The 15,659-nt window shown below is 37.6% G+C and overlaps 1 protein-coding gene across 14 annotated transcripts in view; it reads right to left on the reverse strand.

The window, feature by feature from the left end:
• The window catches only part of LOC113096129 (forkhead box protein P1-B), a 175,830-nt gene extending 160,492 nt beyond the window's left edge, over positions 1–15,338 (reverse strand). For 7 of the 14 annotated variants that reach the window (XM_026261608.1, XM_026261605.1, XM_026261607.1 and 4 more), the window contains exons 1-2: positions 15,072–15,336; positions 9,109–9,161 (exon numbers count right to left, since the gene is read on the reverse strand). The gene's annotated coding sequence lies outside the window, so the exon portion shown is untranslated. Of the gene's footprint in view, positions 1–9,108; positions 9,162–15,071 lie in introns of all 14 variants that reach the window. The other 7 variants (XM_026261599.1, XM_026261584.1, XM_026261595.1 and 4 more) reach the window with 4 other exon arrangements.
• Positions 15,339–15,659: the final 321 nt, after the last annotated feature.

Below are 15,659 nucleotides of genomic sequence, written 5' to 3' on the forward strand. Positions count from 1 at the left end.
ATGGTAAATCGCTTAGCTCCATATTATTCAACAGAAGGTTGGCCGATAGACTGAATATTTACAATGTATTGGAAGTATTTTAATGCCAGTTTAAAAACTGAACCAACATCATGAATATTGCAAAGATATTAATTTACTTTTTATTTGCCTATTAACTTTTCAAACGATGGCAGCATACCGGCTACTTGTGTGTGTCACAATGAGAGATATCTTAATAGTGCTTAAACATGAGTAGCCAGTCGGGTAATTTCTGCTAATTATTTCTTCTGTTCATTTTTATAAATCAGTTCATTGACTCATTCCAAAAATGTTTACAGATGTCCCTGGATAAGATTTCAAATGCTTATAAAATGTTTAGTAAAATACATGGTGTTTATTAATGATGCTATTTTATATATTTGTTTATTAATATTACTGTTTATTTATTATTTATATCTGTTTTGGTCTGCATTTTATATTAGTGCATAAATAAAAATTATAATATATATTTTTAATTATATTAAATGCAAAAATTATATAAATAATAATATAAAAATAGTTATTTTGATCATTTGTATATAAATTATTTACAAATATTTACCTCTTCTCATTCACTGAAAAACAGCTCACCCTGATTACGTTTATACACATTTTCTGTATTTTATTCCAAACCTTAAACATTTTTAATCAACTTTACAACAATGTCTGATGGTTAAAAAATATGCTTTTTACAAACTACCACATAAATATTCAAATGTTCAATATATATTAAGTTTCAAAAATATTTAGCTATATCTCTCACATCAGAACAAAATGGTACAAATTCAATATTCCAAATCTGTCAAGTACATACAAGCTCAGACCTGTCCCCTCCTAGAGGCCAAATATTCACAGTATATCCCCAACAGACCCAATAAAATCAACCCTTGCATTACAGCTCATCTCCATGTAATTCCTCAGTGTGGAATTCAGCTAGCGCTAACCCCCTTAGCATTCCTCTGTTCCACGTCGGCGCTGAGCAGCTTCAGATAAGAGCCGCTCTGATTAGCTGCCCGCGTTCTTGTCATTGCTGCAAAAAATACACAATCCCAAAAGACCCCTCTGCACCCTCGCTGGTATTTATGACTCTCACATCACTGAACTCCAAAAATAGGAAGTATAAAAGGGGCGAGAGGAAATAGCTACAGGTAAAAAGAGGCAGAGAGAAAGAGAGAGAGTGAGAGAATTACTGTAGTATTTAAAGAGCAGCTAGGGCACATGAAAGTGAAAGAGAGGTGGAAACTACTCCATGATAGAGATGGATGATCTGATCTTCTTTGAAAAAGAGAAAGTGACAAAATAAGAATAAGAAACAGCCACATTTACATTAACCTTTAAAATGTCATCTTTACCAACAGGAAGGAGAATAAAAGAAAAACAAATGTGATCTTGTGGCAGGAAGATGCTGCAAAACACAACTAAAGACATCCATCTGAATGTGTATGGCTGTCAAGAACATTTAAAAAACCTATATAAATTAGTCTCACTCACTAATCGAATTTCTGAATGACTAGTCAACCAGTGTAAATATACATTAACTGTATAGTTCTAAACTCTTATTGTATATAATTTTACAATGTATTTTCCTTCCTACTGTAGCAACAAATGACATTTAATAGATTCCTAACTTACATTTCAAGCAAGTATCCAGTTTGTCTCAGCTGTTTCTTTCATCTTATGCCAGTTTGAAAACTCATTTCACACAACAGAATTTTGAATAGGTCCAGATATTTAGCATGCCAAATATTTCTCGGGTGTCCGTAATGTGTCGGCAATTCTCTCAGATCAAGTCTTTGATAATTCACAATGCATTGTCACTTGCGTAAATGAGCACCGATTCGCCTCCGATTTCAGGTATTTGTCTGTGATTGCGCAAAACCTGCCGGTGAGTGAAAATCAGATCTAAAATCATGCAGGGAACTTCTAGTCTCCTATACAATAAAAACATTTATAAATTTGCAGTTCTCACAAATCTGGATTTTGGTTCGTCATTATAGGGTATAGAGTGCAGGAATTTTTTTAAAGCATTTAGTTTCTGTAACATAAAATTCTAAAACTAAGGGGTCACACTATACTGCTGGAAGGAACATGGAGCAGAGAATAATCTAATAATCTAGAATAATCTAAGAGTCTTTATTAATCCATCACAGGGGTAAATCCAACATGGAGAACAGAAGGAAGACACATGTATGTAACTTGTAGACTTGTAAACTGAACAGAAAGGATGTGGGCTTATAAGGTAGGGTAAAGAGGAACAGACAGATGCAGGGAATCAATTATAATCAAACTAAACAAGTACAGGAAAAAGACCAAATAAGGAATAACAAGAACAGGAAAACATGACAACAGGTCCAATCGTGACATTTCACCCAGGCCACAGCTATAATGACGGCCCAAGGTAGACTCCAGGAGGCCGACCAAGGGCAGCGGAGCAGGTGACAGAGATGGTGAGTCAACAAGCTAGGGGGATGCAGAGGATCCAGGGGGCCAGGGTGGGGCTGAGGGCTCTGGCAACCGTGGCGGAGATCCACAGAGTGACTGAGGACCAAGGTGGAGCTGGCGGGAGGAAGGAGCTTAACGGAGCTGGTGGGACAGAACAAATAGGAGCATCCAGTGGAGAAGAGTCCAGAGGCGGTGATGGTTCAATGCCCGACCAAGGCAGAGCAGGAGGAACAAGGGACCCTGGTGGAGCTGATGGATCGATGGTTGACGGTGGAGGCAAAAGGAGCTATGAGCCGAGGTGGAGTCCGGGCCTCAGAGGCTGGAGGCAGAGGTGAGAGAGACTCCAACCAAGGCAATTCTGGAGGATGGCAGTGCAAGGCAAAGCTGGAGCAGATGGCTTGCACCACACAGATGATGGACAGAGTGCGAGCAGAGGGGCTGCTAGATGACAGTGGAGGAGGAGTCAGGAGCAGCCACTGGAGGGCACATTCTAGGAGCTGGTACTGGAGGACACATTCTAGGAGCTGGCACCGGAGAATCGGAAGTCAGGGCTGGATGAGGAAACCAAGGATGAAGGAGGGCTGGACAGGACAAGCGTAAACGATGGAGAGAGGAGAGGGGGCAATACAACTTCCAGTTCCGATTCCCAATCGATAAGATCCTCCTCCTCCTCATTTTGGCCCTTTTGGTGTACCAAAGTATGCTCACCCTCAGCCGTGATGCAGGGGGCGGAGCTCCACTCCTCACTCACACCGTCCGCGGCTCTCCCTTTCAGTGAGCACTGTAGCAGGCTCTCACACCTGGTCTGACGGGTTGGGCTCAGGCTCTCCATCATCAGCAGGCTCGGGCTTATGCGACGTACCATGGGGACATGGTGGGCTGGCCTCTGGGAACAGGTGGGGAACGCCAGTGTCCACTCCACAAAGGCCAAGAAATTCACTCGGGGACCGTCCTCAGACGATGGTGCTCTGTACATGTTGTCCGTGTAGTTGGTGATACATGCTATGGTGCAGTACTTCTGGTGTGTGCCCTGAGCAAATTCTCCCCCTGCTCCAGCATGAGGAGGAGGTATTCTGGGAGAAGGAGGGGAACCATACAACACAGCAGAAAGAAAAAGGACTGAGGAAAAAACATGGAAAACAAACATGCAATTTACACTGTTTCAGTCCAGTCTTTTGCCACACTACGCTGCCAGGAGGAACAGAGAGCCGAGAATAATCAAAAGAGTCTTTATTAATCCAACACAGGGGTAAAGCCAACAGGGAGAACAGAAGGAAGACACACGTACGTAACTTGTAGACCCATCAAAACTGAACAGAAAGGACATGGGCTTAAAAAGGCAGGATAACAAGGAACAGACAGGTGCAGGGAATCAATTATAATCAAACTAATCAAGGACAGGAAACAGACCAAATAAGGAAAAACAGGAACTGACACACATGACAACAGGTCCAATCCTGACAGTATACAGACAATAAGCAAAGAAGCAACTGTAAAATTCCAAAGGGATTTTAAAAGGAACACAAAGGACAAATGTTGATAAATGTATTTTCAGTGTATGAACGAGAAACCTTAAAGCAATAATGTCTTCCTCGGGGCATGCAAGAACTCACACAGGTTTGACTCAGCTATTTCATTTTGGTGGCATACCAGCTGCTCAATACAACACCCCTCGGCATCTCCAACATGTGGTTTTAATCCACACATTTCACTCAAATTGCCGTCCCTGTCAGTCTCAGACAGAAACAAGTTACAAGCCACTTTAGAGTAGTTAGATAATTGCCACTTATTTGTGTGTCAAGTTTCACATAACCGTGAAAAGACTAGTGAAAAATCACACTGTGATAAAAAACACTATAACTCATGGTATTGTTTCTGCTTTATATCAAAGATGTGGTCTACCATCCATCACAATGAAACACCTAATCTAAAAAAAAAAAAAAGATAATTCAGAGCAATTTATACCAGCAACCTTATATTTCACACAACACAATAACAAAAACCTCTCCATTCTAATTCAGATCATTCAGCAACATATCAAATAAATTACTATTTTCACATAAATCTTTCAAAATAATCCTCCTCGGCTGCCATTACAACAACATATAGTCCCAACCCAAACTGGCTGATGCTGTTGCTATGCTAGGCCAATCAGGAATCAGCAAAGTCACAGAAATGTTAAACTTCTAGGAAATTAACCTAGAAATTGCTTATTCCTCTGCATATATTTGCATAAACCTGCAAAAGAGGAATTATTTTATCTTAGAATGCCAACCAATATGCTGTGTCCTGAGTCTCAGCATGATTGCACATATAATATTGCTTTTACGCAGTAAACAAAAAGAGAATACATAGAAACTTTCATTTTAGGTACATTCCTGCCTGCCCTGTTACTTATTTTCTGCCAACAAATGAGTTTCAAATAAAGTCACGGCAAAATAATGTTGTGCTTCTCTGAACAAACACACAGTGGTTGAGTTTGATTTCTGAATAAATCAGCATTTCTGAATTAATTTGCTTGAATTATTCAATGACTCATTTGAATGAACAATTCAAAGACTCACTTAAAAAGACCTACCAGCGTCAAATGCGTCCTCTACCGTGTTCTCATGGGATAGTGAAGTGTCTATTGTATGCACACTTCGAAATTTAAATCTAATAATAATCTAAAATAAAATATAATCTAAAAATAATGGTGTAAGCGGTGCTTCTTATACTCCGATAATGCACAATATTATTTTTAAATTATTTAAAAAAAAAATATATATATATATATATATTGGACCATCTCCTCATCTTATAAATCCTCTGGCCTATAAGGTGAACAATATTTTGTGATTAAAAAGACAATTACTCATGTTTTGAAAAGAACCACAGGAGAATGTTTATTAGTGGTGCCAGTGGTTTTTCAAAACCCCTAACCCTTAAATATTAAATATCAGTGCGTAAACATTAGCCACACCTTAGCAACCACACAGCAATGCTATTGCATTCAACCACAAAAACTACCAATGTCACGGCAAGTTTTGCACAAGCAAGTGCCAGTCACACTAATAATGAAATTATAAGTCTTCTGCTCACAGTAAATACTCTTTATAATATGTTATACTCTCTATAATGTGCTGCTTTGCTGCACATTGTTATACAATTCCTTACTGTGCTGTTTGTATGTGTTTCAGCTGCTATTGCACTCCCCAGCATTGAACACATGTGCCACCACCATGATTGTGCAGCAATAAAGAAGAGTGAATCCTGAAGCTGGACCTCATCCTGAAGACAATGACCTACCCAAGAAGGGACAATTTAAGGGAGTGGTCTGCTTGCGGCATTCTCCCATTTGACCTGGCAGCACGAGAAGAGCTGGAGGAGATCGAGATGATTTAGAGCTCTTCTCTTAGACGTGCTGACAAGGTTAGAGGGTCAACACAGACATTAACAGGTCAGTGTGTGGCCCACTTGGGGACAATTACTCCTGGCCGCAGCTAAGTGGACACTTGATTGAACACGACAGTGCTGGGAATGCACCATCCCTATAGATAACAATTCTAAGGACCATTTAGGATAAAAAGCCCTTGTGATACGCGCCTTTATGGCCCAAATTCATCTTTCTTTGCGCTTTTAAAAAAAGAATGTTGGCAGTGTGATCGAGGGGTTATTCTCTGGGCATGAGGAAGAGAAACATTAGAGAGTGCTTGCATCTTTTGATGCTTTCAAAGAGATCACACAAGAGCAAATACAAGGTGAGGGGGTTGCTGGAGGAATCCGTGAGATGGTTTATCTCAGTTTAGAAGATTGTTTCCTCATCACGCTGAGCCTGTTAATATGTATTTTGATTGTTTTGTTTGGGTTTATAGTCGATTACAAGCTGCGATATAATTAAATTCCAAAGGAGAATCCGTAGCATTTACATTTTGATGATTGAGGTTATATGCACATCCAATTATACCTGTTATTTGTAAGGTGCTAAACAATCATTTTTACTGCCTGTTTAAAAATATATATATATAAATAAAAAAAACATATCTGGCTTGATTTTACACACTGGCATCTTCCAGTACAGAGGACTCCGATTCAAACCTCCCTCGACTTTTACGCTTACCAAATATTTTTAAAATATTCTAGACAAATTCAGAGTCAGCTTTATTATTCTTCCATTTCTAATCGATTTTTAATATAACACCAATGACAAGAAGACATCTTAACCAACAAAAATATCTCCACCCGCATACTCTCTTAGTTTTTTGAGAAAACACACTTTTGATAAAGTAGCCTATTAAAAACAAGATAGAAAATTAAGAATTGAAAAGTTGTCTCTCTTTCACTTCATGAGTTGGAATTTGAATGAAATTCAATTTACTTAAATGAAAAAGTAATTTACTTAAAATTTAACGAATATCAACACATGCAATGCATTGTGCAAAATGAAGCATTACTCCATCATGGTCCAATTATTAAATATGTTGAAATATATAAACTAATCTATCTTTGTAAAAATTGTAATTCCAAATTCCTTTTAAGTTAATAAGCATTCAAATCAGACAGACGAAACAGACGAATTTCTCGATTCCATTATGAATTGTACATAATTTTGGCAACCAAAAAAGCAACCAAAAATGTTCTGTTTGTTATGCTATAACATTACAAAATGTAACAGATTGCCAAAAAAAAAAAAAAAAAAAAACTGTGACTTGCCGCTTCTTATGGGGTGAGCATATGTTTAGTAAAAAGCATGCAAAATTAAAACAAGGTCTTTGGATTGTTGTAAGCTGAGCTTGAATTGGGAAGGTTGGGAGGGCTATGGATTGTTGGATTGTTTACTTAAGTCTTGGCAGCAGAAAATCATCTCCACATTGTCCTGCTCCTGCTGTCAGCCCTGGGCAGCATCGATTGCAGCTGTAGCACGTTACGGAAATGCAGAGGACACAGTTCACTTAAGCCAGGGCGCACGCTTGTAAGAGTTTTGCCACAATTTTGCTGTTGAAACAAATTTCAAGAATCATAAGAGATCGCTTATGAAGTCACTGAGCAAAAGTTTTGATAATATACAACACTTTTCTGACATTGCCAATAATATTCCTGAACTGTTTCAACTTTGTCAACAAGGATGTCAAAACGTTATGTAGAATGGCAAGTGTGACCAATGTCTGCAAAGATATACATTGAAAAGCCAAGGCCATTATGAAAGATTTCACGAAGTTCATTTCATACCATCTCACAAGCTGCACAGCCATAGTGCGGACCACTTACATGCCATGAAGTGTGGCAGAAAATAAAAGAGGTTGGGTTGAAAGGTGAAAGTGAGAAAAGGATGGACAGAAAGAGAGGGAAAGAAAAAGAGAGCGGAATAAATATATATCAAAAGATGCAGAGATCTTGAGGGAGTGAAAAGACATAGAAAACATCACAGCTGTCTTCAACACTTCCTAAAAGACCATAGAGCGAGAGAGAGGGGTGAAAAACCACTTATCCTAGTACCTGCTGGACTATCCCATTACCACGAAAGACCAACTACAGACATTTCCCTTTACCACGAGCAGAGGCACTTGGAAGTGGTGTACTCACAAAAGGAAGTGAGTGGAGGAAGAGAGCATCTCCTCTTTTTTACCTCTCTCCCCTCCGCCCTCATTAACTGGGCTCCTTTCCAATTCATTTAGGAAGCCCCGAGAGCCTCCCTTCCCCTGGAATTTACCGAAATGACACAACATTAGCAGATTTGCATATGCAAAACAGGTCAAGCAACAGGCACTCGCTGCTCATTTGACCTATTGCTTGTTGTGGCAAGCCGAGTTATTCCCACGGAACAATTCTGTAACCAAGTGGGCGTCATGTGAGTGCCATCTGGGTAACACTTATTTAAGGCTGGCAGAAGTCCCGTGGCAGCCCGCCTGGCGAGGAGGAGGAAAGGGGGAATAAATTGCATCATTTACTTGACATCCATTTGCCGTCGTGCCCATTTAAAACCCATGACTAAATAATTTGGTTATTCGACTGCCAGTTACCACTGTCATCCAAATTGTGCGATGCAGGCGACACACGGCAAGACTGTCAAACGCACTGATAAAGGACAAGCCTCTGATGTTTAAGCAAGCGAAAACGCATCACTGTAAGCATATTTACAACCATCAGTCTATTTTAACTAAAGACTCCTTCCAGAATGGTCCCATTACAATTATGACAACTAACTCATGTTTATCCAAGAAAGCGGTTCAGAAATTGTGATTGGAGTACCAAACTTCACCCAGAATAAACAATGAACAGAATGGAACAGTAATTCTTACGCTTTATAACTTAGATGTTGACTCTTTAGATGCTTCTGAATTCACTTGGTTGCATTTGTATTTGACTGTTGAAATTCTCCTCCATTTTTGCTGCTTCCTCCACATTTAACTTTTAAAAGTAATGCTGATTGAGTGTAAGAAAATGAGTTTTTAATGACAGATATGGGTAACTAAAGAGTGCTGTAACCGACTGCCCATATAATAACAATACAAGTCTTGTATGTTATAGAAAAGTATCAAAGATTATCATCTAGTATGGGCTGATATATCAGTCGTTACCAAAAAAAAAACCAACCAAAAACAATTAGCATTGTGATCCCTTTTCAATGAAAAAAGAGGGTGCAAAAGGTAAATGTATGAAGTTCCTTACTGTATCAGGAGGTAAACCTGTAAGCATGAATCACTCTAGTCTTGTTGAAGTGCCTGAAATCACAAATATACATATGTCAACAGTCAGTGTGGCAGGTGTTATGGAGACAAACATTTTGTTACTTTACTATAAATTAAGAACAAATAAATAGCTTTCATGCAACTGGTTTCATGACATTTTCATTTAAATGTGTATCTATTTTTCATGAATCAAAGTTTAATTTGCGGTACCCGTTGCAATACATCAAAGAAAACACAAAAGTGTATTATACCAATAAACTGCAAGCGATAAACCCTCCAGAAAGTATCCATTCAATCAATGTAAACAACTGCATATCAAGTACACAGAAATGCACTCAAAATTCCCATCTCACCGCTCTATAATATTAAATCAAAAGATTGATTCTCTCATTTTCAAACTTAGAAATTCACTCGGCAATGGCAAGTTGATCAATCCACACCTCAGAAGATCCTACTTTAAGTTTATTCATAACATCAAAATGCTTTTAGAGAAATATCCAGTAATCCCCAAGTACACTTCTCAGGCCTTTCTCAACACTCACAAAGCTTTTCTCTGCACTAGGAAAAACAAAGACCCAACAAATGGTGCTTTATTGTTACAGAGCTTGGATATCACCACCTGTTTGACTAAGTACAGAGCTTGGATTTTTGTCAGGAACTTTCTGGACCTAAAATAATGTTGTCATGGCATTTCAATAAACATTTCAATTTGCTTGTGTAAACTGGCGCACAAAGAGCAAAACCACCTGTATAGCAACTCCTGGATATAACAGCTCTTCAGAAGCACAAAACTCTACGTTTCCCAGCCTTGAGAGTGCATCAAGCTCAGACTGGGCTGCGTCCAAGAGCTTGCGAGGAGCATCTTTTAAACAGCTTCTTGAAGTGAGGTGACAATGACTCAAACCGATTCACTTTCAGTTGCTTTATCAAACAGGCAAGCAAAAAAGGCTGTACGTGTGAGCTTTCATGTGAATGAGGCAGGTTTGCTACTGAGTTGAGCGTTTTAAGATAATTACCGTGCTTTCATAATGATCCATCCGATAAGACCTTACATATATCAAGTAAACAAGCAACAACACGTCAATTAAGACCACCCAAATTGCTTCGAAGTTCAAACTGGCAAATAGGCCACATTTTGGTATAAACACACATACAGATGTAAACAGAAGATCAAAGAAAAGTTCCATCGTTTTTTCGCCTTTGAATTCATTTGAACATTCAATTGGAAAAAAGAAACCTTCTCGCAAAACTAATTAACATGCATGCTAAGATAAGGTAATTAGTACTCGAGCTGGTTTCCTGATTAAACATACTCTAATTGAGAGCATGCTGCTATTGAGAGGGAGGAAAAACTCTATTCCCTCAGAGGGCACTTAAACGATGTCCCTTTCACAAACAAATAAGCAGAGACAAAACGACTCAAAGGCTGGGACAAAATGCACATTAATTACCAGTCAACAATATCGGCAACTACTCTATCCTTATTTGTACACGTTTCTCCACTATAAACAATCCTTCTTAATGAATATGTTCAACTCAGAACTTGTTCAAAACTTGTTACTCTAATGTTAAGTGTTGAAGAATAAATAAATAAAAAGTAAAAAAAAAAAAAAGTTTCTTATGCTCACCTATGTTGCATTTATTTGGTCAAATATACTATATGAACGGTAATATGTTAGAAATGAAAATGTCTAAGCTAAATTTTAAGCAGCCAGCAATAGTTTCAGCAACACTAACTAGCAACACTGCTTTAATTTCAGAAGGACAAGACTGAGTACCAAAGAGGTTACAATGACTAAATTCTGAACTGACTCTGAGAAAAACACTAGTGTGAAGGTCCCCATAGCCAGCTGAGTTCATAATTTAAATGCCAAGGTGATGTTATCAAACTGAAGTAGTTTTATCAAAATCTTCAGTGACAGTCTTAAAAATATCACATAAAATAGTACAAAATATTTTAAACATGGAAAATATGAATACATTTTATTTAATGGACTATTATAATATTTCCAGATATCAATATAAGTAAAAAAAAATAAAAGTAAAAAAATTAAAAATGGTATAAATTTTATTATTATTATTATTATTATTATTATTAATTGATTGATTTAGGTCAAAGTTTGAGTTACTGGATCAACTGGTCCAGCAGAAAATAAATGATATGATTGAGCCCTACCTTTTGCATACTGCAGCACACGAGAAATCACAAAAGAAAAGAAAACTACTGCATGGAGTTCTTGCATGTTTTTCTGTTCATTTCTTTTTAACTGAATGAACAATACCAATGCCATTTTTTACAAAGATAAAAAAAGGCTGGGAAGAATCTTTGCACATTATACATGACATAAAGGTCTACAAATGCAGTGATTCAAATTTCTGGAAAGTACTATTGCTTAAGGATTTGCTGTAGAATTCAGGAATCCAGGCATTGGCTGCTGCTCTTCAGCTCTTCGGGGCTAGATCAGTGAGAAACTGATCCAACGAGCTGATCCCAGCTCAGCTGTCAACTTCACAGCTGGCATAAAGGGACTTGTGAGAATCACACCATTTCAACATTTAATCCAGCATCTAATCCAATCCATTTGAATTTACAATCCAATAAAAAGATGACATCCAAGATGACTGGCTATAAATCAACAATTTCAATGGTAACAAATCCGTGAACTCTTACTGTACAGAAAGTCTTGACATTGATTCAAACTCTTTACATTTAATTTTAGTACACTGTTTTGAATAGACATACACCACCAGTCAAACACACTTGAATTAATTTTAATTTCTCATGATCTTAAAAATATTTGATCTAAAGGCTCACAGTTAAATGACTGAAATTATGTTACACAAAAAAAGTATGTGCATTTTTTATAAATTAGCAGGCAGTGGAGGAAAAACAAAGAGTAGTAACTTTGAAGATTCTTAAATATAAGTTAACATTTTTGGACACTGTACAATCCAATACTTCCATTAGTGTTTTTAATAGTTAAATAGTAAGATTTCACTTTTATTCTAAAATGTCATAGATATATAGATAAATAAATAAATAAATAAATACGTAAAAACTTTTGATTGGAAGTGTAAAAATAAATAAATAATTCCTAAACAGGTGGCCAAAACTTTGACTAGTAGTGCATAAATAAATAATTAATTAAATAATTCATAAATAGATGTGCCTGAACTTTTGACTAGTAGTGTATAAATAAATCACAAATCGATGTGTCCAAACTTATAACTTGTACTGTATAATACTAAAATGGCATGTTCCTTATCAATTTCATTTCAGTTTACATCCATCTACACATTTGTAGCAAAAAATGAGAAAAACAACATTCTGTTTAAATTATCTGGGTGAGAGATATTTAAAAAGAAAAAGTGTCAATTTCCAGTCAACTTGTATAATTTTCAACTGCCTTCAAGTACGCAAATGCTAAAGTACTTGGGTTGGTGTGACAAACAACAAGCTATAATTAACTCTAAGCAATGTACTGCCGCAAACTGACAGCGTCCAGTGTTGCCATAGAAACAAGAAGCTGGCTGCATCCTCAACCTGAGCCAACCAGCGTCTGGCCAGGGGCCTTCCTTTCAAGCCAGGAAACCCATCATGAAAGCCACTCAGTAAAGAGGGACAACAGCTGCCCGAACACACAGCAAGAAACGGGACGCAGCAACCTCTCTCCCACGTTATGTTCCAGACATCACAACTTCATGCATTATTCGGCAGGCTGTCTATAACCTCTACGATTCTCAGATTACAGTTCATTTAAGTGAACTTTACCTCAGCAAATTAACATGTTTATAACCTTTCTGTGCTATAACCACCGCACACATCTGAGTCATCAAGCTCTTTTGCACGATTGCGAGTAAATCTGAAAATACCACTTCTAGAATGCAAAATTTGCACGCTTTTCCTGTAATAGCCTGACGAAGTTATATTTTGCCCAAATCTATTTTTGGAAACTTTATTTGAAAAAATACAAAATGGAGGCGCAAGAGTTGATTTCTCACTACATACAGGTAGTTGGTGAGCACAGTAGTGAAGTAACGTGAGAAATAACCCAGGCTCTCCTGCTACTGAACGCCAAGGCCAAAAAGTTGCAAAGAAAAGTTCAGCCAGTGCTTTTAATCCTGGGTCAGTCTGCATTTGCAGAGGTCCATTTCTGCATAAATGAGCACACAAACTCCAGTGCCTGTTCAAACAGTCTCTTTCTCTCTCCCTCCCTCCTTCTCTTTGTCTCTCCCTCTCAGGCAGCTCATGACAACGGCCCAGCAGCAGCACTGTTTGATCTCCAATGTTTTCCTTAATCTGGGTTGTCAAGGTTCACTTGTTGGAGGCTGTTTACTTTACTTCTCCTACCCCCCAAAAAAAGCATTCTTTTTTTTTTTTTTTTTTTTTTGTCTTCTCCTTCCCTCAGACAATGACTAATCCAAAGAACTGAGCCGCACCAACACTGGGTGTTAAAACTGCTGCTGCTCTCATTTTAAAGTGTGATTTTTTAAAAAAAGTTACACTTATGTGAATCAATAAGAAAAAAATAATAATGTTAATGGTAAATATTACAATTATTGATTAGTAATTTCAGCTTGTACTCTTTTTATTACACCCATAATACTAATAAACACTCACACACACACACACACGGAAAAAGCAACATTTCTTGTACCTAGCCATTTTCCAAAAAAAAAAAAAAAAAAAAAAAACACGGATCCATTTTGTGTGTGTATACAAATTTTGATTAAATATAAAGGACATGAAGTACAACATTGTAATGTATCTAAAAAAAAATTATGTATATTCTATATATGGTATATTTTTTCTGTTTAATTTGTAAATGTTAAAAAACAACCAAATATATATTTCAAAAGAGAGATGAACAATAGTGGGACCAAACATGGCATTGTTAAGAGGACTATAATCTATTATTTTATAAATAAATGTATACTGTAAAACTTCAACTGACATTTTAAGAGAAAAAGAACAGTGCTACTTTTATTCTGATTAAGTGCACAAGAACTGCATGCAGTTTAAGAGTTCCTTTTTTTCCACTTTTTGTAAGCTAACTTTTCTCGACTTTTATTATTGTATTTGTAGTAAATGTATGTGTCCACTTGTTACGTGTACCAAACTCCGAAAGTACAAGCAGTTAAGGTCAATTTAACTCTTGACACTTGTTACAACAGAATCATGTTGAAAAAGCAATTTCACTCGAACTACACTTGGGCTGTGTCTCAAACCCTCAGATGTGACAGCATTTATAGAATTGACAGGCGCGTTCGAACGTTCGATATCCACATGATGCTCAAAAATGCTGTCTAGTTAGGCAGCTCACTAGGTTTTGAAACACAGCCTGTTCTTGCTGAAGTAAAGCTTAATTCTGAAAGCTTCTGTTCTCAACTCCATAGCCCAACCGGATGATAGACTGCACTGAACTTTTTTTTTAAATGCACTGAAAAATTGTTGCGATATTCGGAACGGGTTTTCGTACACGTTAATTGTGAAGAGATGCACCAGTAGAAGTTTTTTGTGGTTGAGGGAACACGTGGGGAAAAGTCCCCTATACAATACTGTATCACCGAAAGAAATCTCGGCTTGCAAACTTTTACGCCATCGATATCGAACGCACAGAGATTTCAATACATCGTTTTTACGCATCACGTCACACTAGAACTGTCACACACATGTAGCGATACAATGTTGTTTCCACAAACAAACATGAACAGTGTAACAACTTGCTAGCCACAGAGCTAACTTATGAAAAAGTACTTGAAGACTGAAAATAGAATTAATCCCCCAGACAGCAGTTATTAGACGCGCGAGCAATAATACTGTTTGTTAATTTGCTTATTACGCCGTTAAAAACAACAAGGCAACAATTAACCTTAGATAACAAAGAAAAACTGTCCATATGCCCTAAAATGTTACAGAATGCTGGAAGAGAATGAACTTACCGGGGTTTGACAGAGACGAGATAAACGCGGAAATTTGTGAGCGATAACAAATTCAACTCTTCACGCGATCTTGTATACCACGAACGCGTGCTATAAAACGTACTGTAAATAACCAACAAATATATCACTCCGCCACCGGTACTAACTTCAGCTGCAAACACTGTACTGGGAGCAGCAACGCCGCCGTTTCGAGCCCGGTTTACGCCGCCTTTCTCCACGGAGCTGCTTCGGATGAAATTTCACTTTATTGCCCCTTGCACACAAAAAAAGAGAGAGAATCGCGGATTTGGATGTTGTTATTTTTTAGTGTTCTACGCCCGTGACGTCACATCCACCTGCTGGGTAAACAACATTCATGCAGATCTTTGCGCTGCAAAACAAAAGTGTCAAAAAGTCACGGATACATAAGTTGGCTTAGAGATAGGAGATTCTCTTTTTGCCAGACGACGTAATTATGAATAATTTCTTTGCTAGTATGGTAATTGCAACTAATGAAGGCTTAGTACAGAATTTATTTATTTATTTTTTCCAAAAAATGTCCAATGTAGCAAGACAAGGTGGCAGTGACAGTTAAGGAAAAGAACATCC

Source organism: Carassius auratus, chromosome 6 (genome assembly GCF_003368295.1).
Source record: "Carassius auratus strain Wakin chromosome 6, ASM336829v1, whole genome shotgun sequence".
NCBI classification, from domain to species: Eukaryota; Metazoa; Chordata; class Actinopteri; order Cypriniformes; family Cyprinidae; genus Carassius; species Carassius auratus.